Source organism: Hermetia illucens, chromosome 5, assembly GCF_905115235.1.
Source record: "Hermetia illucens chromosome 5, iHerIll2.2.curated.20191125, whole genome shotgun sequence".
NCBI classification, from domain to species: Eukaryota; Metazoa; Arthropoda; class Insecta; order Diptera; family Stratiomyidae; genus Hermetia; species Hermetia illucens.
Window position 1 is genome coordinate 57,497,859 of NC_051853.1, and position 26,190 is coordinate 57,524,048.

The window sequence follows — 26,190 nt, forward strand, 5'->3', positions numbered from 1 at the left end:
CTGCTTTGTTTCTCGGAATTTTCCGGGGTACCGGTGCTTAAGAGTATCAAGTTCGCCCTCCCTCACATCTGCAATAAGAGCGTTGAGCTGGGGAGTATGTTGATCGACTCACTCCAGTTAACTTAGCTGTGAATGAGTACAAATCAGGGTAATCATCATGCCACAGGGCGCTGTAATCGTGTAGTTGTGTAGCGTTACGGTCTTGAATGAAGTGTTCCAACACATTTCAAGGACCTAATTCAATTGGATTTTCGTGCCAACCGATGTTATTATTATTATAGTGCCGCAAGTTTGAGCTTTCAGGAAATGCAAATAAAACCACAATGGTATTATTTACAAAAGGAGAAAACTGAATGGTCTTTGTCTCCCAAAGATGGGTGGCATAATGTTTCAACTTTCCGAAGCAGTGAAATATCTGGGGGTTATACTAACCTGATCGAAAGCTTCAATCACTTTTTTGAAGAGGGTAATTTCTCAACTGAACCAATGAAAAGAAAACCGTGTTTCCAAACATAAACGTGCACGTGAGTTACCTATAAAACCTCCTTCCTAATTAAGAAAACGTCTCCTCAGAGTGGTAGTCAAAGATTTGTCGAGGATTGGGTTTATTAGCCGATGCTTAGAATGTCCCCAGCTAATGAATTTCTTTCAGATAATGGAGGATTTAAAAATTATGTATCGTATTACCAAATTATCCCTAGCAGTATTAGGATTAATTTTGAAGGGTCCCGGCTTGAATACAATTTAGTGGTAATAATCAAAATCCACTGGAAAAAAACAAATCCTTCAAACGGAATAGACAATATGATAAGTTTATTTGAGTTAGTCTGACTCCACAGATTCCACAGTTTGGCTGATTCCTTTTTTTCAATAGCTCGACAGACATAATCGGTCTTTGATCCCCAGCTTGACTGACTAAAGGTGGAGATTTTGCTACGGGCTTATTTTCCAATTTTTAAAAGTTCTTTTGAGGAAGGGAGGGTAATTATTTTGTCCATCATTTCATCTTATCGCATTCCTGATTTTTTGTATTTGTAGGCCATTATACACCCACTTGGAGTTTTGAAAGGCGGGAAGAATACCGTTGAATTTATATTATTCATCACATAATCCGGGTATTCTTTGGAAACCAGACGACGCTGTTTTCTGTGTAGGCTTTTATCTGAATATGCCAAAGCTAAGGTTTCAACGAGAGCATATAATCTCCAAGCGGGACTAACAGAATAAAATTCAGCTATTCTATTAATAACTTTTTTCTTTTCTTATTATGTCAGTCTTTGTTCTATTTGAAAATGCTGTACATGCATTCTAAGCACTTGAACAATACATGCCTTCATCCAAACATTCGGAAGAAATGTGCACATTCCTTCCAATTTCTAGTGTGTGGTTTTATGATAAACAACAACTCTACGATGTAACACACCTACCAGATATTTTTTCCTGTTTTTGAATTAAACTGATTCATGAAGACTGATTATTCATCTTCATTCTATTCTTTATTTACATCTAATAACTGTTAGTTACTAAATGTCTAGATTGTTTGATTTGAACCTACCCAAGTCTGTCGAATCAGATATGTCTTCGGAAATGAGTTCTTTATCAGGTCCGGGATTTACAAGAAGCTCATATCTTGTTGCATTAGCAGATTTGTCAATACAGTTCACGCCGAATATTGCATCTTGATTAATATGCAGTTTTCCTAAATCCATGTTTTCCACACTTTCATATCTAAACTATATGTCATCAAACGAAAATGTCGGCTTTTTATTAAATGACATTGTACATACCCATATACACATGTCATATTGTAGACGAGGCTCTGTACAAAGTGTATCATCACAAAAGATTCAGAGTGCAAAGATAGTGGTGCTATGATAGTCTGTGACCTTGTTTTCAGTGCCCCTTGGAAATGTAACTTCCCACAACGCGACCCGATCCAAATACGCTTTCCATTCGATGGACTGTCATTGTATGGAGCACGCTCTTGTGTAGCAGGGGGAGTGTGAGATAATCATCGCGCAGTACAAGATACTCTGAATAGAATTTTTATTCAGATTAATGACGATGTCAAGATTCTAGCTTTAGTGAAACGATGGTTGAATTAAGGCTTGGATGGGTGTTCCCAGACCTATTACGATTTAAGTATGTGGAAGCTATGATGCTTTGTTGACTCTGGTGACGAAAGTGATAAAATGAGGTACATTCACGGTTTTGCCTAACGATGAAGAGGTTTTTTCTCTGTTTTTGGGCGATAATGTGACGCCATCATTTCAAGAAATGTTTTAATCACATCGCGTTGAGGGTATGTCACAATCTTTTTTTTGTTTGGGCACTCGAATGAGATTTATGAGTTCTGATATGGTGTGCAAACAGTTACCAAATATAGAAAATATATACATTTAGCAGCAGATGTCCCGGAGGGTGCAATGTGGGCGGATTAGAACCAAAGGATAGCTCTTCCTGTTAGAGTCAACAGCTGTCTAGACAACGGTCGTCGAGTGGATAATGTGATTCGGGACAAAAGTTATGTTGGTTGAATCAATTAGATATATTGATTCTGCTGGGTTAGTGTTGATGACTGACTAAATGATTTTGTGTAGGCGATTTCAGTGTGATTGTGACACACGATTTATTGGAGGAATCCTTCAACGGCCAGCAAGATGGTGTTAAATTAGTTTTAATTGGGCAATATAGAGGGTATTTGAATGGGCTTTAGTTTAGGTTGTTTGGAGTCCTCCATTTATATGTAGATCAAAATTGTTTGTTATTTCTGTCGTTCGAGATATGAAAATGACGGATGGGACATTGAAAGTTTTTTGGACCAGGATGGAACAATATGCCGTTCGTTCATCGTATCGTTCTACTAAGAATTTCCAGTAAGAAGCAAGTTGATGAGAATCTCTATTCCACTGTCTTTTCGTTAAATTGGCGTAAATTCTATATTCGTAGAAATTTTCGTTTTTAGTTCGGCTGCTCGGCGGAAGTGAAAAATGCTTCAGAGATAGTTGATACCAAATGTGGACTATTGTGAGTGATGTATTTATTGTGCCAGGAAAATTCGAAAAATTTCAATGATCTCCTCTTCTAAGGACATCGGGTATTCAGATGGGATAACTAATTCTTATGAGGTGATCGAATTTCGCTAAAGACCACATAAATTTGAGAATTTTGGCATCTTCTTTTATGAATTCAATTATTTTTAATTAAAGAAAAAAGCCACATGAGAAATGCTCGGATCGGACGGATAGCGCCGTTAGAATTTCAAGTTGTTTCTCTTGAAAATATGATTTTACCTTCTTGGTAGTATACATAAAGGAATTATCTTGTTGAGAAATTATGATTATAAAATCATGATAGAATTATCAAAAAATAAATAAATAAAAACGGTTTTAGCGGGTTTTCGAATTTTAAGGTCTATATCATTGACCGATGGCTAAACCGTTCTTAGACTAAACCACGTTATTCCTGCCAAGAATTCTGCTCGTAATTGAGCAGCAGTTGTGAATCAGTTCCATAAAGATACTCGTAATTAAAGCCGCTTGACCCGAGCTATAAGGCGTACAATCATGCTGATTTTTTAATCTTCCCCATTTTTCGTACTCGCTTGAAATCAGGTCAAATGATCTGCGAATGGTTTTATTTGACCTTTTTGGAGGTAAAATAAGGAGGTATCAAAATGAAACAAAACCTTATTAGAATCGAGACGGTGTCTGGCTGTCCGTCTGTCTGTCTGTCTGTCACACCCGATCTATTCGGAAACAGCCGGACCAATTGTTACGAAAATTGGTGAGAGCATGTAATACATGCAGTAAGTGGCGCCATCTTTTGTTAAGTTTAAGGGGGGGCTTCCCATACATGTGAATGGAGGGTGCAAATTTTTTTTTTCACAGAATATAGCCATGTGAGGTATCAAATGAAAGGTCTCAATTAGTACTTTTCGAAACTGGTTCAATATTTGATGTTGGGTGAAACATAGGCGCGTGAGGGCTCAAAATATGACCCCCAAAAAGTGTTACAGGTCTCGTTCTCAGAACCTATCCAACCGAAAAATCTGAAAAAATCACAGTAGTGTATCTCTACGAAATCTAGGCCTCAAAATATATCCGGTTCCGATATCTGCACAAATAAAGTTAATAATAGTATATTTCCACATTTTAGAAATTTACCCGGCATTCCCCTTATGTTCATTCCAAAAGTACAAAATTTGGCGTGCGTGTAATGAAGAACATAGTGCACAGTTTGGTCAAGTTTGAAGAAAATCCAACCATTATTAACAAAGTCATAGGGGGTGAAACTTTACAATTTTTTATGAATTTCGTGCACTCTACAACCTGCATGACGTCATCATCACATATCAATTTGTCAATACCACAACAAAATGAGTTCTTATGAATTGGGTCCCAGAGAATTATTTTGTTTTAGTTTTTTAGTTATTTGTCAACCAGACGTACATATAATACAATATATGCGTGCTAATGAACTTTGCGGGTAGTGCCTAATTCAAATAGATATAAGAAGTAAATCGGAAATATGGGTATGATCAATTTATATACGTGCATATATGTGTACAGTATTCGGAAATAGCCAGTTTGTTTGTTTCGGGTGAGCGTAATATCTATGGCTGTAACACGTACGTATGTCTCGTAGTTTGAAAAAATATAAAGGATTGTGTTGGATTTGTAGCTATATACGGATAGAAAAATGTGCGTTGAAATTTCTTACATAAGATGAACACAAAACCTTTATACTCGAAGCGCGAGCTTCCGGTATTCCGACTTGTTCTTTCTTAATGTTGTGGTGTTGCCTGTCTATTAAATGCAATTTATTCGGAAGCGATTTCACTTATTGGCATGAAATTTGTTCGGAATATTGAAGGAAGAAGCCCCGGGTTATGCAGTGAACGACATCGTTGAGCCCCCTGAGACTCTCCCTGAGATAAAAACAAGGAGTGGGGTTCAAGCAGGTTTTCGCTACTATGAGGCTTGATTAGTACTTTTCGAAGCAAGTCATAGTTTTAACATTAGCTATGAAAGGGGAGAGCGGGCTTCAAAGTGCACACTAAAAACAAGGGCTCAACTAAGTATCTAATCGAAAAAACCAAAAAAAAAAATCATAATGTTACCCTTCTAGGATATCTAAGCCCCAAAATATCCTTCCCCATCTCCCAATATTCCTTCAATAACGTGTTAATAGTAATGTCTTACTACATATTAGATACTTACTGGATACCCATTTAAGTTGATTATTAGAGTACAAAATTATGCGTAATTTAACAATACCGAAAATTTTTATTGATATCGGTATGGAGGGTATTTCGGAGTTCAGGCACCATATAGTGGCATCCTCCTGAATTTTTTCAGATTTTTGGGTTGGGTAGTTTCTGAGAATGGGTCCGTTAAAGAGATGATCAATTTCAATCCCTCGCACTCCCGACCTTTCCAGCAAATGTCAAAACTAAGACCGGTTTCGGAAAGTATTAATCGAGATCTTTCATTTGATACCCCACATGACTATATTTGGTGTCAATCGCTATAACCGTCTCCGAGAAAAATGCGTGTGACGGACAGACAGACAGACAGACCAGTCTAATAGACGCTTTTGCACAGTTGGATATAATTCTGGCAAACGAAGGTTATGTAAACACCTTTCAGAAAAGGGAGTAAGCCTCAATCGAGGCTGATATTTTGCATGCTCGAAACCGAAAAACTTATCAGGCTGATTTACAACCGCTCTGGATGAGCAGACCTTCATAGAGGTGTGACTAGACCATCCTAATAAAGCAGGCGCCCCTACGGAAAGAGCGGTCCATGTGGCCCAATGCATCATCAAAGCGTGTGATGCGTCCAGGCCGAGGAGGTGTTCATTCACCAGTAGAAGATCAAACTACTGGTGGATCAGAAGAGCGGCTCAAAGGGCGGTAGGCAGAATCGACCAAGTGCAAGAAGAGCGTGCCTATAAGGAAACCCACGAAATGCTCAAGCGGGCCAGCCAACGAAGCAAGAGAAAATGCTTTAAGGAGCTCTGTTCGGAACCGAACGTAAACCTGAGGGGAAGCGCCTATAGAATCGTGATAGGGCGATGCAGGGGCCGTTCATCTCTGCAGATCACGTGCCCTTCACTTTTGTTAAACATTATACAGGCTTTATTTCCTCAGCAAGAGGAGGGCACTGACAGCTTGCAGCGACATCTGAATGCAGTTACCAGTGACGAGCTGCTGGAGATTTGCGCTAGACTAGGAGATAACAAAGCTCCGGGTTGGATGGCGTGCTGAATAGCTCCCTAAAGCTTGTCGTGAAATCCAGACCGGACATGTTCGCTGAGTTGTTCGAAGCGTGCATGTCCGAGGGGATATTCCCAGCATCATGGAAGCAACGAAAGTTTGTAGTACTGCATAAGGCCGGTAAACCTCCAGGTGAGCCAACCTCCTGCAGACCTATTTGCTTTTGGACACTGTGGGAAAATGCTAGAGCGAATAATCTACAATAGATTACTCCCGGTTGTTGACAGCCCGAGAGGCCTCTCAGATCGACAGTATGGGTTCCGTAAAGCCAGATCAACCATTGATGCCATCAAAATGGTTACCGGCTTGGCCGAAGATGCAATCCACGAAAAGGGTAGTACTAGCAAATATTGCGTGGTAATGCCCCTGGATGTGAAAAATGCATTCAATTCGGTCAATTAGAAACCTAATAACCTGTCAACAGCTAATAACAAGAACGGAGGCTTTAGTATGATACTAATGACGGACCTCAGGAGTACGTTGTCTGTGCGGGTGTTCCATAGGGCTCTGTACTTGGCTTACTGGTGTGGAACATCATATACAACCATGTATTTAATCTTACCCCTCCGAAGGAAGCCACGGTGGTGAGTTACGTCGACGATTATAGCGCTGGTTGTAGTCGCAAAGGATCTCGAAGATTCTGAGTTATACTCATGCAAAACGATCAGTGCTCTTAAGGGTTGGTTAGAGAGTTCTGGTCTGATACTTGCGGAGAAAAAATGGAAGTACTCCTCATCACCAAGCGTAAAAGAAATTATGCCTGTATTTAAATTGGGAATCATATCATCACTTCTAAGCCTGCCATCAAATACTTGGGGGTGATGATAGACGGGAAGCTCAGCCGTAAGCGATACGTGCAGTATGCTTATGACAAAGCATCCACCGCAAGTGTGGCCCTGGAAAGGATGATGCCGAACGTGGGAGGGCCACGGCATGCTTCCAGGTTGCTTATAGCTAGGTTAGTGAGTTCAATCCTGCTCTATGCAGATCCCACTTGGGGAAAGCCTTTGCAGATCACATTTAACGCTAACAAACTGAGTGCAGTCTACAGAAGAACAGCCCTAAGGGTGTGCTCGGCATTCAGGATTGTCTCAGATGTTGTAGCACTCGTCATCTCGGGAACCTAGAGGAGACTCTAGGAGAGGTGCTTGTTCCAGAAAATCTGGTGCGAAGAATGCTAGCATGTCAGGAAGATTGGAATGCGATTAACTCTATGGTTGCATCTATCCAGAGCAAATTGCGAAAGGTAGAGGAGACTAGAAAAGCGTGGTTACGTACGCCGCATAGAAACTAAAGGTGGCCAAGCTAAAGAGAGCTGACTCCGACCCGTAATGTAATACCTTATGGTGGTTCCACGGGCCTTGGGAGGAGTTGAGGATGGTTTTAGTGGGTAAGAATCCCACATGCTGGCGTGTCCAGACCAATGTCTTTTGAAAATTTCCACCTCCTCAAAAAAAGACAGAGAGTAAACCGATTCTAATATGGTTTTGTTTTAGACAAAACCGTTGTGTACTTTGAGGGTAAAGGGTAGATATGTAAATTTTTGTTCAACTGGAATAAAACTAACTTATATTGTCGAACTAAATAGCATAGCGGCATACAAGCAAATGAAGACGGACATTTTCAGGAAGCTGCATTGTTTTTTGTGGTAGATGAATGCGTTTTTAGAATGTTGGACTCTCACAACGGCACGCTGTCGGACTGCCAACTAAACACCTTGCCATCGTCAGAGAGCTACCCTGGCACCGTTTACCACATTACTTCGGGCTAGTACCCGAACTCTCCTTCCTTGCGGAGCTTTTAAATCAGGAATTCCTTTCGCCAACGGCAGAGGATGGATGAGGATGGACGATTCCGCAGCCTACATAATGACGAAATCTATGAGCGATACCATGACCGTCTGGCTGTGGATAAAATCCGTCTCAATAGGTTACTGTGGGCGGGTCACTTAATCCGTATGGATGAGGATGATCCAGCCCGGAAAGCCTATAAGGGCAATATCTATGGTAGAAAAAGAAGACGATGGCGTAGGTCAGGACACCAGACAGCTTTTAGGGATATCGAATTGGTGGACCTTGGCGCAAAACCGGGATGTCTGGAGTTCCTTATTAAGGCAGGTCTAGACCAGATACCGGTTGTTGCGCCATTGATGATGATGATTACTTTTGCATGGTTGAAACCGTGAGCAGTCATCCTCCGCTTACCCGTCGCATCAATGTGCCAAGTATGCTTCGCGCGTGTTATACAGTGCATCCAGCAATAAGCGCCCCGTCATCATCTGCATAACCGTTTAGGCGCGACTTTTCTGGCGAGTCGAGTCTAAGCAGACTATCATAGGAAGCGCTTCAGAGGTCCGGCCTGACGTGACCTCCATTCGCCTCTGACCCTCTAGCGTCTCATAGAGCAGGAGCGAGAGATAGCTCGGCACGTGGAAAGTATTGTCTAGTGTGCCTAGAATGTATTTCCATCTTTCGGAATTGAAGGCATTTGATGAGCTTTTCGAGCACTTTCTCGGCAGTGTCAAGCATACAAAGTGGTGGATATTAAGACACGCAAACCGCGCCACCTTCCAACGAGAAGGGCATTGTAGGCGTTGAATGCGCCGAGTAGTAGGCCTGGCTCTTGTGGGAGCACCAGTTTGTATATCTCTATCGGGATACCAACTCTACCTCTTCCAGCTCCTTTATCGTTGAAAGAGGCTCTTTATGAAAAGCAAGAAGGCGCCAGGCAGGCCCAGTAGAAGTATACAAACTAGTAATCCAACATCGGCCAGGACTACTGCTCTTAAATTCCTACGCGTGGACCTGTTCAATTACTAATTGCCATATTTCACTGTAAGGTATAATTCATGTCAACTCACTCCCTACGCACCCAGGCTCGCTTTCATCAAAAGTGATAAGTCTTTAGCGGCGGGGTAACTACTGAGACAAACAAAGTCATCCATGACGCACCCAGGATTTGAATCCGAGGCACGAGATTGAGAGGCCGATGCTCAATCACTTCGACTAATGCACCGTCAAATGTGATGTTAAGATATTGTACTTTTAAGTTTCAGCTTCCAGAAGGTGTTGACTCAATGAGAATTGCTTTTTAGAATTATGTTAAGTATTTGTACACTCATTTTACCTGGGTTATTCTACAGTTGTACTTTGAAATAATATTTTTACTGTAATTGCAAGTTCTTATTTACTTATATTCGTTTTTATTGACTGTATAGTTTTCCAGATAAGTCCACATTTCACTCGTTATAGTACTTGATTGAGATAGCATTTATCTTTTAATTGGTTTCTATAATTACTGAAATAACTCGATAAATACATTATATTGTTTACTATTTGTAAGATAAAGTCACAGGAAAATTATTTCCCCCGTAGTGGTGAGCTCACCTTTGTTAACTACTTCAAGGGAGAGGGTGAAAATTATTTGATTTCCGTTTTGTAAACTATGGAAACTTGTCTTTTATTGTATATGAAATACTTAATATATTTTGTCTGTTTTCTTTTCGAATTCATATGATAGGTGAGATTTTCTTCTAGTTCTGGCATAGAGTGCTTTGACGAAGATGAAATATTTCCTCCCACATGCTTACCCTTTATCTAGTGTCAAAAACTCCAAAAGCCTAGTGCTTCGTTGTCACTCGTCCTACTATAAGCTCTTTAACATTTTCCCGTCTTCTACTTTTCCTGCTTGATGATTGTAGATCCCCTTAGTCCCTGGTCTCTTATTTTTCATACCTCTCATATTTCATATTTAATGAGATTAATTTTAATCACCGCACTTAGTGCTATGCAAGTAATAAGCCTTCAATAGCGGGGCAAGTATACATATTTACATTAATGTATGAATAGAATTAGGCTCGATTTAAGTTGTTACAATTGATCCTGGGTGATTCTGAAAGTAATGCTTTGTCCTAGGATACCTAGCTTCTAAAACAGATCTGACTAGAAGTTCATTTTAAGGTCCTTGCTTTATAATTATTTTTGGATTATTTTCCTAAAGCAGATTTTCGGTTTCTTGGAAGAATTATTATTATTATGAATGAGCACCATGAGCAAGGTATTACATGTTGTATAATATCAAATGCTTATGAATCATTTTGATATCAGTTTTGAAAGTGATGGCTTTTTCTGGTGTTGCTAATGGATAATATGCATAGAGTGCAGTTCAATTCAACAAAAACCTAATATTTTGTTGGGTGTTCGTTGAGTTGATGAGAGTTGTTGTTGAATGAAATCGATTGAACTTTGATGTTTACGCTCATTTTCAATTAACGTTGCTTGTCTATTTATCGGGAACTATGATAAGCAATTTCATATTGCTACCATCTAAATTGTACGTCGGTATTAATATGTGGAAATAGTTCATTTTTTCTCTAATGGAATTCCTTATCACTGCGAAATTCCAGTTTGATGTTTTACGTAGGAGTTCTTAGATACCATATCGGTTGATGTAACTGGTTGATAATTACGTGCAGAACAGCTTCAAAAACATTTCTGAAGCACAAATCATATTTGTTTGATAGTATCAGATCAGATCAGATCAGATGGATTCTGGGAACAACATTCAATTAAATATTTCCCATTAGCCTTTCAGTACGCTTTCGTATTGCATGGTTTTATTACAGTCATTTTAGAAACTTAAACCCCGTACGTGATCAGCACAACGAGTCTAGCTCTACAATGTATGCATGAGAGAAGAATTCAAATCACTTACGATTCGCAATTATTCCAACCATAAATTGTCCGTAAATTTCAATGCTTCCAACTACATGACATAAAATTGGTTCAATTTTATAGCCCTGAATTCTTCGTTTCTGACAGATTATAAAATTGCGTGCAATTAAATTCAATTGGACGCATCGAAATGTGAAAATGTTATTGGGTAAATAAATTGTTGAGATAATAAAATTTTTCCAGTCAGCAAGAAATAAATTTCTAGTTTTCACACATTTTCATCCTTTTGGAAGTATTTACGATTTGTTTTTCTTTGGGAAAAATATACAATACGTACGCTTTGCGATCAACATTAATTCGTAATGCCAATGCAGCATATACACATTTCACTGACTTTTATTGAATTTTTAATCAATTATCATTGCAGTTGTAGAATTGTGGTCAATCGTTGCAATAAAGTACCAAATTTTTTTAGGGGAAACTAGGTCACTAGTTCTCATAGAAGCTATATTTGGGTGGAGGCCTCATTCGACTGTTTAAGCTTCACTATTATCTCGGGGTTTAGCAATTGATGATTAACTTTCAATGCAGAATATTTTTGGCTTGATTTTGCGTCACCAATATTGGACGTTCTCCCGTACCTTTGGGGTCGAAAAGCAGATAACATTATTATTTTGTCCTTATTCACATTTTGACGGTCCTGTGCAACACGAAACCTTATGAAAATCGGTTTACTCTCTATCCATTGGGCTGTCGGTCCTTTTATCTGTTACATGAGTTTCTTCGTAAATATTGACACCAATTGGTATGAAATTTTGTATGTGCGTTGATACATTTTTCTGCAATTTTCGTGCTTCAAAAAGCGAGGTGCATTTTAAATTTGATGTGTTTTTATTTTGACAAAATTTGGTTCCCGGCTCCTACACGTTGTCTCCAGTTGAGTAAACACGGCCTTGTCAACACAATGATCATTTGTTTATTAATAGCTAGGTATGGGATCACCTTGCTTTAGCACCACCGGTTTTATTTGTTCACGATGACGGGAAATCATAGGTTCCACTACGACCCAGCTTTCAAGTGGAAAGTGTAGTTGTGTGGAGAAATTCACGACAATTTGCTGCTAAAAAGAGAATAATTTGCGTCATTGGAAAAAAAGAGAAAAGAAGATTGTTTAGTTGCAAAGTATTAGATATCCTGATGTGGATGAAGCAGTATACCAGCTATATACTAACCAACGAAGGAAAGGCTTGTTTCTCGATAAATGCTGATATGCTGAAGGCAAAAAACAAGTGAGTGTTTTGGGCATCCAGAACTTACATCCATTTAAGGGGTAATGTGATAAGTTTATGTTTGTGATGTCCAAGATCAATTTGTCGAAAATTGCCACCAGATTTTCAGAACAAGCTGACAAATTTGCAATCGGCTTAAGAAAGGAAAACAATTATGCACTATCCCACATAGGGAATGCAGATGATACTCCAATTTATTTTGGCATGCCCACAAATTATAGTGTTAAGGAGAAGGGTTCAAAGGAAATGCAAATTAAAACCACCGGCTGTGAGAAGCAAAGGGTAATTGTTATCCCATGCGTAACTCTCGAAGGAAACAAACTGCCGCCTTATATCACTTAATCCAACCATTCTGTTGTAAAAGCACAAAACAAAGATTAGATGACAAGCGAACTCATGGAAGACTGGTGCGGATGGTTTAGAATGCACGGCTAGGATCCCTTCGCTCCACGAGGAACATGTTGGTTCTTGATACTGTCAACGGTCATACTACCGACCACGTTAAGTCAATTTTATGCAGTGACATGATTGTGATTCCGGAGGTTATGAGTTCCAACCTCTCGACATGCCGACCCCCAAGCCATTTAAGGACCAGTTGAGAGAAGGAAATATGAAGTGGCTAACCACCTGAGATTTGCCTTTGACACAGTTCAGCCAAATAAAGAAGGCCCCCGTATCTGCAGTTGCTAAATGGATTTCAACGATATGGAAAAAATTTCGGAAGAATTTGTGCAAAAATCGTTGAAAAAATGTTGCATTTCAAATGCTATGGATGACTCTGAGGACGATGCTGTGTTTTCATCTGCAGATGATATTGATAATTCAAGTGACGAATGATGGTACCTAATATTATGTTCTGCCTAATAAATGTATAAATAAGTTTAACTTGCGTCGTATATTCAATATCTAAAAATAATTCCAAAAATAGTAAACAAACAAATCGGGAAACCGGAAGCTGAACGCTTCAGGTATGAAAGCTTTTGTGTATTTCCTTTAAAAAAGCATTTTTGTTGACGTTTGTCCCATTAGTATCTAACACATATATTAGGTCAGAATATCCACTTTCGGGTGATACTAGCATTGAAAGTCTTGAATTTGGACAGAAACGGGCAGGCTATAATGCCGCAATTGACTCTATGATGAACTTGCAGTTAATTACTAAAAATTATATTTGTATAGATGTCGGTATGGAGGGTATTTCGGAGTCTAGGCATCATATACTGGCAGCTTCTTGATTTTTTTTTCAAATTTTTCGGTTGGGTAGTTTTTGAGTCTGCGGTCTGTGAAAGAAATGACCACTTTCGACCTTCCGCCGCACTCGCCACTTTTCCAAGAAATGTCAAAACTAAGACCGGCTTCGAACTAATCGAGACCTTTCATTTGATACCCTACATGATAATATTTGGAAAAAAATTGTACACTCCCCTCTTGTATATATGGGGTCGCCCCCCCCCCCTCTCAAATTCGTCATAGAATGATGTAATTCACTGTGTGCGTAAGCGTTCAAAATTCCCACCTTTTCACCAAATTTGGTGCCAATCGCTGTAACCCGAGAAAAATGCGTGTGACGTTCAGACAGACAGACAATAAGCTGATTTTAATAAGGTTTTGTTTTACACCAAACCTTGATGGCGTCTTAGAATTGATATTTAGGGTATAGTACTAAGTGCTTTTTGAAGTAGATCTTACTTTCAACATTGTTTCCTTATGAACGAAATAGACAGTCTCAAAAGCCACCCACAATGGGCAGTTCGAAAAAAATTATGTTCATGCCTCTACGTGAAATCCAAGCCTCAAAATGCATCCCATTCCGATATCAACTCAACAAAAATCCAGTGCATAAAGAATTTGTCTTTGTCCGGCCTTTCAGCGTTGAAACTGATCACTGGATCTCATGAGATGCATTTCTCCCAATTCGCTGGATATAAACAAATTTATACCTTTTTCATTGATATAATTTCGGTTCATTCTGAATATTAATGTTTATTAATTTTAATCTTTCTAGGATTCGATCATATATCAAGGAGGATATAACGTGTGGAAAAGTGAGTACAGTACTATTATTAGTAGCAGGGAAAAATGATGATAAATTCAATATATTTTTAACTGATAGGGGCAAAAGGAAAAGGACATTCTTATTAAATTGGTAGGGCGTTTCCACTGCAAGAAAAATCGATGACCGAACGCAACTGTTACCATGGCCATGATGAAGAGAAGCTTGGTCCCTGTTAAGTCATGAATTGGGCTTGGAAAAGGTATCAGATAGATTCAGTCCCAAGCTTAATATCAATAACACCAAGGTTTTGAGTTTGATTAGTCGCTATACTCTTCTCTATTTAAATTGATAGGCGAAATACCCAACGAATCAAACAGTTGCACACGTCCGGACAAAGATCATTGTTACTCAAAGCATAAGTAGTGGGGAACGTGCACTTTTTGGACTATATGAGATTTGAAAGGAGGAATATCAATTTCTTCTTTTTCTTGTTTCATCTTTGTTAGGCTGGGTATCAGATAGGGTCATGGCAGTCCTAATTTGAGGTTAGAAAGAGCTGTAGGTGGAAAGTGGTTACCATTATTACTTGAAAGCTCTGAGTCTTTACTATTATTTGTCTGCTGTGTGTAGTGTACTCCCGCCTGACACAAGTGTTGAATATTTGGAGCATAGTACCAGAATTTGATTGAATTGAATTTTTGATTAAAAAAAATCTCTTCATCAGTTGCTAAAATCGTGTACAATTTTAGAAGTTAGAGGTGAATTTTTCAGTGAATCGCATTTAAATTCTTCGCGTTTACTGCTCGCTGATTTCAAGAACATGGTTTCGTTTTTGTTTAACTTTATCCTCCGATGCCAGCACCATACAATTCCCCTTCTACTTCTACTCTTGCTTCTCCAGCTCTTTTCTGGTTGATGCAATGCTGCGTCCAGTTTTTTTTCCATATAGGAAAGTGAGTGAGTATTCATCGCTTTTCATCGGGTACCACCTTTTCGTGGTGGGGGAGTCCGTAGTAGTTCACTACTTCACTAACAGTTAGATTCAAACAAGCATATTACAAAGTTTATTATGTCGAACCGCAGAAGGATTTGCAGAAGTGTTGTGACTGGCCATAATTCACTTGCTGGGCCAGCTCGAAAAGGGGAGTCGTGAACCACAAAATGGAGGAAAATTTGTTCCCAATTGGTCTGGTCTGTCATCAGGTGGTTGGACTCAGGAGTCCCTCATTTCCAAAACAAGAAGAAACATATGAGGGAAAAAATATTGAATTTTTAGCTATGTACGAATGGGTAATTGTACACCGAAAATTTCTCACATAAGAAAACAAAATCTTTCATACTTGAAGCGGATAGCATCTTGTTTCCCGACTTGTTTTAAAGACGTACACTTAGAAAAATACTGTCTATACGTTTTCTTCTTCTAAGGAGGTTGAAATCTTGAAAAGATAGTAGAACTATCATTAGGTATTACATCACAGAACACAGTTAGCTTACTTTAGCTAGGCCTCCTTTCTTCTATGCGCGGCGTTCGTAGCAGCTCCTTCCTGACCTTTTTTACTTTCCGCAATTTACCCTAGATCGTTGCGATCATGGAGTTGATCGCATCCCACGCCACCTGCCATATTACGTCCTCTGGACAAAAATTCCTGGCCATAGTATTTCGCCTAGAGTTGCCTCTAAGTTCCTTTTTTCTTTCACGAATCATTTCCGTAAGGACGAACATAGCATCATCCGACACGATCATGACGGCAAAACGGCTGTTCCTCTGTACACCGTGCTCAGTTTATCTGGGTAAGATAAATGTGCAACGCTGTTCTCCAAACTGGGACTACGGTAAGACTTTGCCCTTTGGCGTTGTTCTCTCTGCTACCCATCCGAGGGCCCACGCATTAAAATCACTAGCCTTTGGAGACTGGGTGGAGCGTAGCAGCTGTAAACGTACACACAGCTTCTTTTTAACCACAAAAAGGCACTGACTGGGCTGGTGGATTACATAGCTTCGTAAACGCAACCCCATATTGCCTGCATGTTACTTTGTTGAAATCCTTACACTGTATATAGATATCATGTTTTCACCAACGTACTGTGACATGCTTTGGCTTTTTTAGTATCTCCGCGTATGACTGATTGCCCTTACTGGAGGTAACAATTACCTCTAGGCGAATTCACACCTTTCTCGTCGAAATCCTTATACTGTATATTGAGTAATTGAGTTCTTAGCTTGATTGATTCGTTGTTGTTTGTCGTGGTTTGCCCAAATTGATTTTTTTCAACTCAAACATGAAATTGCCTATCTGGGTCTTTCGGATTTTGTTGATATTTCTGCGTCCGCGTACAACAGATTGTCCTTGCTGGAGGTAACAATTATCTCTGGGCGAATACGCACCTTTGCTTTCCTTTGTTTTCTTGTGAAAGGCCTTTATTTATCCACCACTTTTGTTTTCTTTAGATTTCGCTTCGGTTGCTTCCGCTCTCCCGTACACGTGGAAAAGTGGGAACTGTAAGTGCCCACGCATGCTGTGAATAGCATCGTTCTATATTGAGTTTAAGGGGGAAGTAGATTTTTTTCGCGAAATATAATCATGTGGAGTATTAAATGAAAGTTCTCGATTAGTACTTTCTGAAGCCCCGATATTACCAAATTGAAAAATCCGAAAAAAATCACAATCTGTCCATATGATATCTAGAACTCAAAATAGCTTCCAAGCTGCTCAAGTTTAAAGTATAATACTATATTTTTTGAAAAATTGATTGAAATTCCCACCTTAAGTCCATCAATCAATCAAATTTCCCAGTAATATATGTTACGATATACAGTGACTCACACGATAGATCACGCTTGAATTATTTGCGCTTTTTAAGGTTTTGTGTAAAATAAAACCTCATTAAAATCGATGGACGGTCTGTCTGTGACAGACACACGCACTTTTCTCCAAAACGGCTGGCTTGGTTGTCAGGTCGGAACTATGAAACCCTACGCATACAGCGAGTAATATAAATTTAGGTGGAGTTTAAAGGGGGCTCCCCTCATGCAATGAGGGGATTTAAAAAAATTTTTTCACCGGATATAGTGAAATGAAAGCTCTCGATTAGTACTTTTCGAAACTGACATTAGTTTTGGCGTGAATTGCAAAATGCGTGAGTAAGACAGGACTCATTTTCGGAAACTACTCAACTCAAAAATATGAAAAAAATCAGGAAAGTGCGCTTAGATGAAATCTAGGCCTCAAAATATGTCCCATTCCGATATCTGCTCAAATAAAGTTCCTAATGGTATATTACCAACTTTCAGAAATTTACTCAAAAACCCCCTTTAAGTTCATCCTAGGAGTACTAAGTTTTGCACCGGGATAGAGGGCAGTCTTGTGCATACGCATGTAATGGAGAACTGCGTTATCCTTTTCACATAAAAAACATAAAACCTTTTATACCTGAAACGTCAAGCGTTTCCCGACTTGTTATTTAATGTTGTGGCTTCAATGTGTACAAATCTATAAATAGCATTTCATATTTTTGTTGTTTAGTGTTAGAACTTCCATCATCAACATATTCCTAAGATCAACCAGAGTTAACGCTTTAGTAATTTTGGCTTATGTGACAAATGATCGCGTGCTCAATTTTGTGAGTTTCTGACGTGGTTGACAGCTGTGTTCGCTTTATAAAAAGGTGTCAAATTAAAAATATTACATAAATATAAAGGTAAGACGTACAAATATATTCAAAATTAATCACTAAGGTGCTCGTTATCGTCAATAGGCGTGAAATAAAAGAGCAAGACCTTAACCCATAACATTGGCAAGGAAATTAAGGGGGTGAAACGCATTGGCAGATTTTAATGGATGAGAAGAAATTTCCAATTTGCCTATAAAAAATAAGGTAAACCGAAATGCAGCAAAAATACGCCACAGTCTTTAACACATTGGCAAACTGGAAGTATTCTCAGAAACGCGTAAAATGTTAAGCTGGGGCTGAAAATGGCTGGGCGAAGGCTACAAGGTCCAATCGGACCAAAATGAAGCATCTTGGCTGGGATGGGACTGAATGACAAGAAAAGGAACTGCGGGAGAAGATGGAAAGAAGAATGATAAGGGTCTCTTATCTGTTTGATACCATTGAAGATTTCATGGTTGATAAAATCAATCATAAAATGGCTCCAGGAGCACGGAACAAACTTTAGACTGACCTTTTCAATATCCTGACCTAATCCCACTGAACACCTCTGAACTGTTTTAAAACGGTCGGTGACAGGGGAACAAGAGACAATAATCGAATCGTAGCCAAATGTGCAGGATGCATGGAACGCAATACTACAGGAAGTTTGTGAAACTCTAGTTTATAGTATGGCTGTTGAAATCGAGGACGTACTAGATGTCAAAGGAGTGTATGCAAAATATTAGCTTTAATTTTCCCATTTAGTAGTGTAAACTCACAACATTGGTCATGTTGGAGCATTACATAACTCTTAGTTTATTTTTCTTGCACTGAAAAACAATTATTTAAATAACGTTCCTATTTCTATAGTTAGAATAAAATCAATATTTCACGAAAATATCAAAACGTTTTTTAAGGTTTTAGTAATAGATCCCATTTACAGCAAAAGCGTGATCAATTTGTTAGTCATTGTAGGTGTCGGGCTTTAATTTTAAAGTGGTATATGCCCAATATGGCCCTTTGAAGAAAGTGGCGAGGGCGAGAATTTAATATTATTCAATAAGCATACTGAAGTTCAGAAAAAAAAAATAATACTTTATTTATCAAACAGACAGACGGGCAGCAAGAACTACGTATTATTGAGTTTTTGTTTTCTGTAACGACGTTCTATGGATTGATTGCGTGGAGGCGATTACGATAGTCGTCATTGGGAAAACATACTAATACAATATGCATGGTAGATTATGCTATTTGACAAGTCTGGGTTGAAATCGTCGTTATGTATCGGTATACTTATACTTACTAGACTTGAGGTAAGCCGGTGCCGAAAAATAATGCATGATAAGTTAAAACTATTACACTTCGCTATAGCTGTGGAACATTACTTGGAAGCCAAATCAAATAAATTTTTCTTTCAGATTAATAGTTTGCTCAGGTCTGTTTAGTCAGTTCTGGAGTTCGTGCTATTCTTTTCGTTTTATAATTGGATCGCTTGAAGGTAAACATCCACATTTTTCTTATTATTTGAAAAATATGTATTATGGGGAAATTTTTTTCAACAAAGGCACATAGTTTGGTTACGTCTCTATTATTACTGAATTAACTTGTCCTTTTTCAATCAATATTGCCAAAACTTATTTGCATTTCCTTCTTAAATCATCAGAATTTTGAAAGCGAGTAATTATGATAGATTATTATCGTGGTTTTCACAATTCTTTTACTCTTTTATGAATCGATCCGACCTATCTACAATGTGTTTTCTCCAGAACCAACTCGACTTTCAAATAAAATAAAGGCCATTCCAATATGATTTCCAAACTTCATATAATTAAACCTATTCCTACTACTATTACTGTTAACAAATCTGCAAATCCTAATAGTTTTCTCCTCCTTGCGAGAATTTAATTAAATCGATCGGCTTATGAATAATTTCAACAGGGTCATCAACTTTTCATAATTTTCCAAATATTTGGAATTGTTCCGCAGTTAATGAACTACACGCAAGAATTATACTGACCCGTTATGGCCTTCGATGGTATCACGATATGTGTTTAATACTTGATATATCTGTAATTATTTATTTTTCAAGTACGGATATGTGCCATTGAACTGGTTTGAAAGAAATAAGTAATGGCATACAGGGCATCTAAATAGTTTTATTCTTTTTTTTTATTATGATAGGCTTTTATTGATAGGCTTATATTCTAGTTTTATTGTGTTCACGCTTAGTATCTTGCAAGTGATATGAATTTATCATATTTGAAATTGGTGCCATTATAAAAGGGATGAGTTCTTGGGAAAAAACTAGTTGTCGAGCAACCTGCTGCCAGGAGTAGACAGAGAATCTAATCAACATTGCTTTACCAACGCAAACCCGTTCTTATTTATTCAGATGCTCTGGTAACTGCATTTTTACTGAGTGCTAGCATTCAAGTGGAAGAATGAAAAGAGCATTTCATGTGAAACGTGGTATTAGTTACCATCATTATGCTTCAGACTCAAATAGAACTGTAATTGAAGAAGTTGACCGTATGGAAAAGCTGTAAGTTGCGTTCTTCCATTGCGATAGAATGAAGTGTAAGCATTTAACCTGATCTGAATGCATTCTGCCGTGTATGAAAGGTCGTTCTTTCCACTTATAAAGAATACATAAACCGTGATACGGGAAATCACTAAGGCATTCAGATGTATACTACATACGTATGTATCTTTTCTGTTAATAAGATTTGTTATAGAGTCTCTAATGAAATTATGGGTTGAATGACTCGACGTGAGTTCACAGCTTCATGACAAACTAACCGTTAGAAGACGAGGCTCTAACTAGTGTGAAATGCTTGCTGAAATGTAAATATGGCGAAACCCTTATGGTATCACATGAATGAGTTCGGGTCTATGTATTACAGATACAATAGCTTCTTTCGTCTCAAAAGAAGAGTAATCATTGCGGTCTTATGTGATGTGCCTACAAATTAGTCCTGTAAATTTCCGTAATATAAGCAATTTATGGGATATTTGTATGTTTGTACATATCATTGGTTTCCTGGAAGGCAAGTCATTCTTGAACATATTTCTTAGCCCCGTTTCTAAACAAAAACCTTTTGTTTCAAAACTATTTGAACAATGCCAGTTCCAATTTTGTTTTTGATAAATGAATGAATAGAAGGTATGTCTGTGGCATGTGGCAAATAGGATAACCCAAAATAACTCAATTATCCTTAATATGGAAGAAATTATGATAGTTTAACTTGTTTGCACGAAAATTGTATACCCAAGCAATGTCCTTAGCTTAAATCCGATCAGGATTCTCTATTACTGCCACTTTCAGCTGTTCCCCTCGATTGTTAGAATTCTATCCGCAAATGCTTTTCTACTACTGATTCTTCAATAAAAGGCTCTTCCAAACATTTCGTCGCAAAGTATGTACATACGTTTGTACGTGACACATTCGTTTTAAGTTATTTTAGGAGCACACACTGAGTGAGTGTGCTTTTAGTGTTTACTGTACCGTAAAGTACTGTGATATGTGTTAAGCTGTCTGAGCTACATATCAGCTATAATTGGGTTTTCGTCTATTGTCTATTGTTACTCAGCAATACCAATGGCGCTATTCTAACATTCTAACGTACATCACTCAGAATTCTACCGAGTGTGCACAGCGAACTACATCACAAACAGTAGAATAAGACACTGGTGACCTCGATTCAAAATTACAGTTTACACTGGAAATTAAGTTCTACATCTAGGGCAGACGCTCGGAATTATTTGATGGGGACACGAATGCGTGGCAGCTGAAGTGTTTCCATTGGGTTAAAATTGTTTGAAGGGAATTCTTGAAAAAGGGCTGATTTGATTTGAAGAAATATTATAAATACAACATAAAGGATGTGGTAATTCAATTGATTCACTTGAAAAGTAATTAGAGAAATTATATTTTCTCTTCATTTTTGAAGCCTTTGATGTTATTTTTAAATACTGAGCTTCCTTCTTTGCTTGCCTGCTTATGAAATGAGTTTTACATGCTTTTTGCTTCTATGTAGGATTAATATAGTCTTTTTTCTTCACTCTTTTATTTTTTATTTTATTGTTGATGAGACTTTGAGTGTTATCATTTTTACAATTAATGCCAAGTATGCAATTCGCAATGCTATAAAACAAAGATACACCCATGACTGAACTATGATAGAATTTGAATCTAGGGCATGAGACAGAGAGGTTGATTATTCTTAACATGGCTATCCACCGTTTCCATAAATTTGATGTGAATTTATATAATATCAGGGATTCTTGTTATGATTAACTCTGTGGAATTCTCTAATTTGACACCGAATTGCTGTGGGGGAAGATCTTGCCATCTGCCTGATTTCGGTTATCATCATTATATTCTTTTTGGTATTCATATTTTTTTTCGTTTTTCCCCAAGTGGCTTTCAAAGGCGAATTTTTAAAGGCCCACAAGATCCCTGGGTTACGTTGCGATATTTGATTCAGAAGCTCCCTATGTGTTATCACTCAAAAACAAGAAAGGCCATCTAAACTATTGCGATTTACATCTGAATATAGGAAGGTTTCCTTTCCCACTTGGTCGCTGGGGTACATGCCCAGCGGATATTTTATGAAAGGGTTGAATGTCGTAAAGCCGTTTGCAAGAAGAACCAAACATCGCCAGCGACATTAAGAGCATGATTTCACAAGCATAAGGTCTATTCTGTGTTCGGTGGGATATTCGAAGGATTACTCAATGGAAACTGTTTCCTGAGAACCAAATCCTAAAGGAAGAAGCATACTGTGGCTAGCTAGAGCGCGGTCAATAAGGTAATGTCTCTAAATCTCACACTGCACTTACACAGAGAGAAATTGTGGAGTTAAGTCGAAATGAGTTGGTGTAACCTCCGCACTCTCCTCACCTTTCATCTTCAGATTTTTAGATGTCTTCTTTGACAATCATTTGACAGAAAAGGAAAAGTCCTAAAACCGGACTTACGGATTCCTTCTCATCCAAGTCATCTGAATTTTCATCATCATCATCATCAACGGCGCAGCAACCTGTATCCGGTCTAGGCCTGCCTTAATAAGGAACTCCAGACATCCCGGTTTTGCGCCGAGGTCCACCAATTCGATATCCCTAACAGCTGTCTGGCGTTCTGGCCCACGCCATCGCTCCATCTTAGGCAGGGTCTGCCTCGTCTTCTTTTCCTACCATAGATATTGCCCTTATAGACTTTCCGGGTGGGATCATCTTCATCCATACGGATTAAGTGACCCGCCCACCGTAACCTACTGAGCCGGATTTTATCCACAACCGGACGGTCATGGTATCGCTCATAGATTTCGTCATTGTGTAGGCTACGGAATCGTCCATCCTCATGTAGGGGGCCAAAAATTCTTCGGAGGATTCTTCTCTCGAACGCGGCCAAGAGTTCGCAATTTTTCTTGCTAAGAACCCAAGTTTCCGAGGAATACATGAGGACTGGCAAGATCATAGTCTTGTACAGTAAGAGCTTTGACCCTATGGTGAGACGTTTCGAGTGGAACAGTCTTTGTAAGCTGAAATAGGCTCTGTTGGCTGACCACAACCGTGCGCGGATTTCATCATCGTAGTTGTTATCGGTTGTGACTTTCGACCCTAGATAGGAGAAATGGTCAACGGTCTCAAAGTTGTATTCTCCTATCCTTATTCTTGTTCGTGTTTGTGTTTGACCAGTGCGGTTTGATGTTGTTGGTTGATTCGTCTTCGGTGCTGACGTTGCCACCATATTTTTTGTCTTGCCTTCATTGATGTGTAGCCCAAGATCTCGCACCGATCGCCGCCGGCTCGATCTGGATGAAGGCAGTTTGTACGTCTCGGGTGGTTCTTCCCATGATGTCGATATCGTCAGCATAGGCCAGTAGTTGGGTGGACTTGAAGAGGATCGTACCTCTTGCATTCACCTCAGCATCACGGATCACTTTCTCGAGGGCCAGGTAAAAGAGGACGCATGATAGCGCATCCCCTTGTCGTAGACCGTTGTTGATGTCGAATGGTCTTGAGAGTGATCCTGCTGCTTTTATCTGGCCTCGCACATTGGTCAGGGTCAGCCTAGTCAGTCTTATTAATTTCGTCGGGATACCGAATTTTCTCATGGCCGTGTACAGTTTTACCCTGGCTATGCTATCATAGGCGGCTTTAAAGTCGATGAACAGGTGGTGCAACTGTTGTCCATATTCCAACAGTTTTTCCATCGCCTGCCGCAGAGAGAAAATCTGATCTGTTGCTGATTTGCCTGGAGTGAAGCCTCTTTGGTATGGGCCAATGATGTTCTGGGCGTATGGGGCTATCCGGCCTAGCAAGATAGTGGAGAATATCTTATAGATGGTACTCAGCAACGTGATACCTCTATAATTGCTGCACTGTGTGATACCTCCCTTTTTATGTATGAGACAGATTATGCCTCGTTGCCAATCGTCAGGCATTGATTCGCTGTCCCATACCTTGAGCACAAGTTGATGAACCACTTGGTGTAACTGGTCGCCTCCATATTTAACCAATTCGGCTGTAATTCCATCGGCTCCTGGCGACTTATGATTTTTTAACCGATGAATTGCACGGACTGTTTCTCCTAAACTTGGTGGTGGCAGTATTTGTCCGTCGTCTTCAGTTGGCGGGACCTCCAACTCGCCGATGTTCTGGTTGTTCAGTAGCTCATCAAAGTACTCAACCCATCGCTCTAATATGCCCATTCTGTCGGAAATCAGATTTCCCTCTTTGTCTCGGCAGGATGAGCATCGAGGTGTATAAGGCTTCATCCTGCTGAATTGTTGGTAAAACTTCCGCGCCTGGTGCGGTTGCTCCCTGTACTTTTCTAGTTCATAGACTTGTTGGTTCTCCCAGGCTTCCTTTTTCCGTCTGTGAAGTCGCTTCTCCGCTCGACGGAGTTCGTGATAAGTCTCTGCGCGTGCCCGCGTTCTTTGAGAATGCAACATTACTCGGTATGCGGCATTCTTCCGTTCCGTTGCTAGCTTACATTCATCGTCAAACCAGCCGTTCCGACTCCTTTTGCGGCTGGGGCCAAGTATATTTGTGGCCGTATCCATGATAACGTTCTTCAGGTGGTTGTGAAGATCATTAGTTGATGCTTCATCTCCAGGTCCTCTGTTGACTGCGGTTATTACGGTACCCATTTCCCTCTTATAGGTGTCGCGGAGGGTTGTGTTGTGGATGGCTTCAGTGTTCACTCTCACCTGATTGTCAGAGGGGATTCTAGGTGGTATTGTTATTCGAGCTCGGAGCACCATGCCAACGAGATAGTGATCCGAGTCTATATTGGCCCCCCTATATGTTCTGACATTCATCAAGGCTGAGAGGTGGCGGCGTTCGATCAACACGTGGTCAATTTGGTTGAAAGTGGTCCCGTCTGGAGAGGCCCACGTATGTTTGTGGACCGCTTTCCGCGCAAACCAGGTACTTCCAACAACCATTTCGTGTGACCCTGCTAATTGAATAGTCCGCAGTTTTCGTGTTTTTTCGTGTAAGCTATGGGAGCCAACGTATCGCCTGAATACGGGCTCCTTCCCTACTTGGCTGTTAAAATCCCCAAGTATGATTTTGATATCATATCTGGGACAGGCTTCGAGGGTTCTTTCTACTGCCTCGTAGAAGGTATCCTTCTCCGACTCTGCAGTCTCCTCTGTAGGGGCGTGAACGTTTATGAGGCTTATATTTCTAAACTTACCTCGCAAGCGCAGAGTGCATAGCCGTTCGCTTATGTTTTCAAAGCCGATAACAGCAGGTTTCATTTTTTAGCTGATTAAGAAACCTACTCCGAGCACATGGTTTACTGGATGACCGCTATAATATATGGTGTAGTGGCTCTTCTCCAGGAAACCGGTCCCTGTCCATCGCATCTCTTGCAACGCAGTTACATCAGCCCTATATTGGGACAGGGTATCGGCTAGCTGCTCAGCAGCTTCATTTTTGTACAGGGAGCGCACGTTCCATGAGAAAATGCGCAAATCGTTGTTCCTTTGTCGTTGCCGGGTCCGTCGTTTTAAAATCCGTCCTATCCGAGGCTCCTGTTGTGGCTTCGTAACATGTTGTTTTCCGTATAGGGTTGTCAGCCCTACCCAACCCCCAACCTGGAGGACCAGTTGGTACAATTTGTCCCGTTTTTAGGCGCGGGAGACTCGCCTTCATCCTTCTCCGTCTGCAGCTTTTCGTCAAGAAAGAGCTCCCAGCGGTCACCACGTGGAGGTGGAGATAGGGTTTGGTAGTAGAGCTGTTGGTGTTGGTTCAGCAGGCATTTCCCAGGTTTTATGCTCCATCGTG

The 26,190-nt window shown here is 39.7% G+C and overlaps 1 protein-coding gene across 5 annotated transcripts in view; it reads left to right on the forward strand.

The window, feature by feature from the left end:
• The window catches only part of LOC119656742 (protein-tyrosine sulfotransferase), a 212,541-nt gene that overhangs the window by 42,699 nt on the left and 143,652 nt on the right, over positions 1–26,190 (forward strand). For 4 of the 5 annotated variants that reach the window (XM_038063298.1, XM_038063296.1, XM_038063299.1 and 1 more), the window contains exon 2: positions 14,248–14,287. The gene's annotated coding sequence lies outside the window, so the exon portion shown is untranslated. Of the gene's footprint in view, positions 1–14,247; positions 14,288–14,478; positions 14,498–26,190 lie in introns of those variants that run through there. The other variant, XM_038063297.1, reaches the window with a different exon arrangement.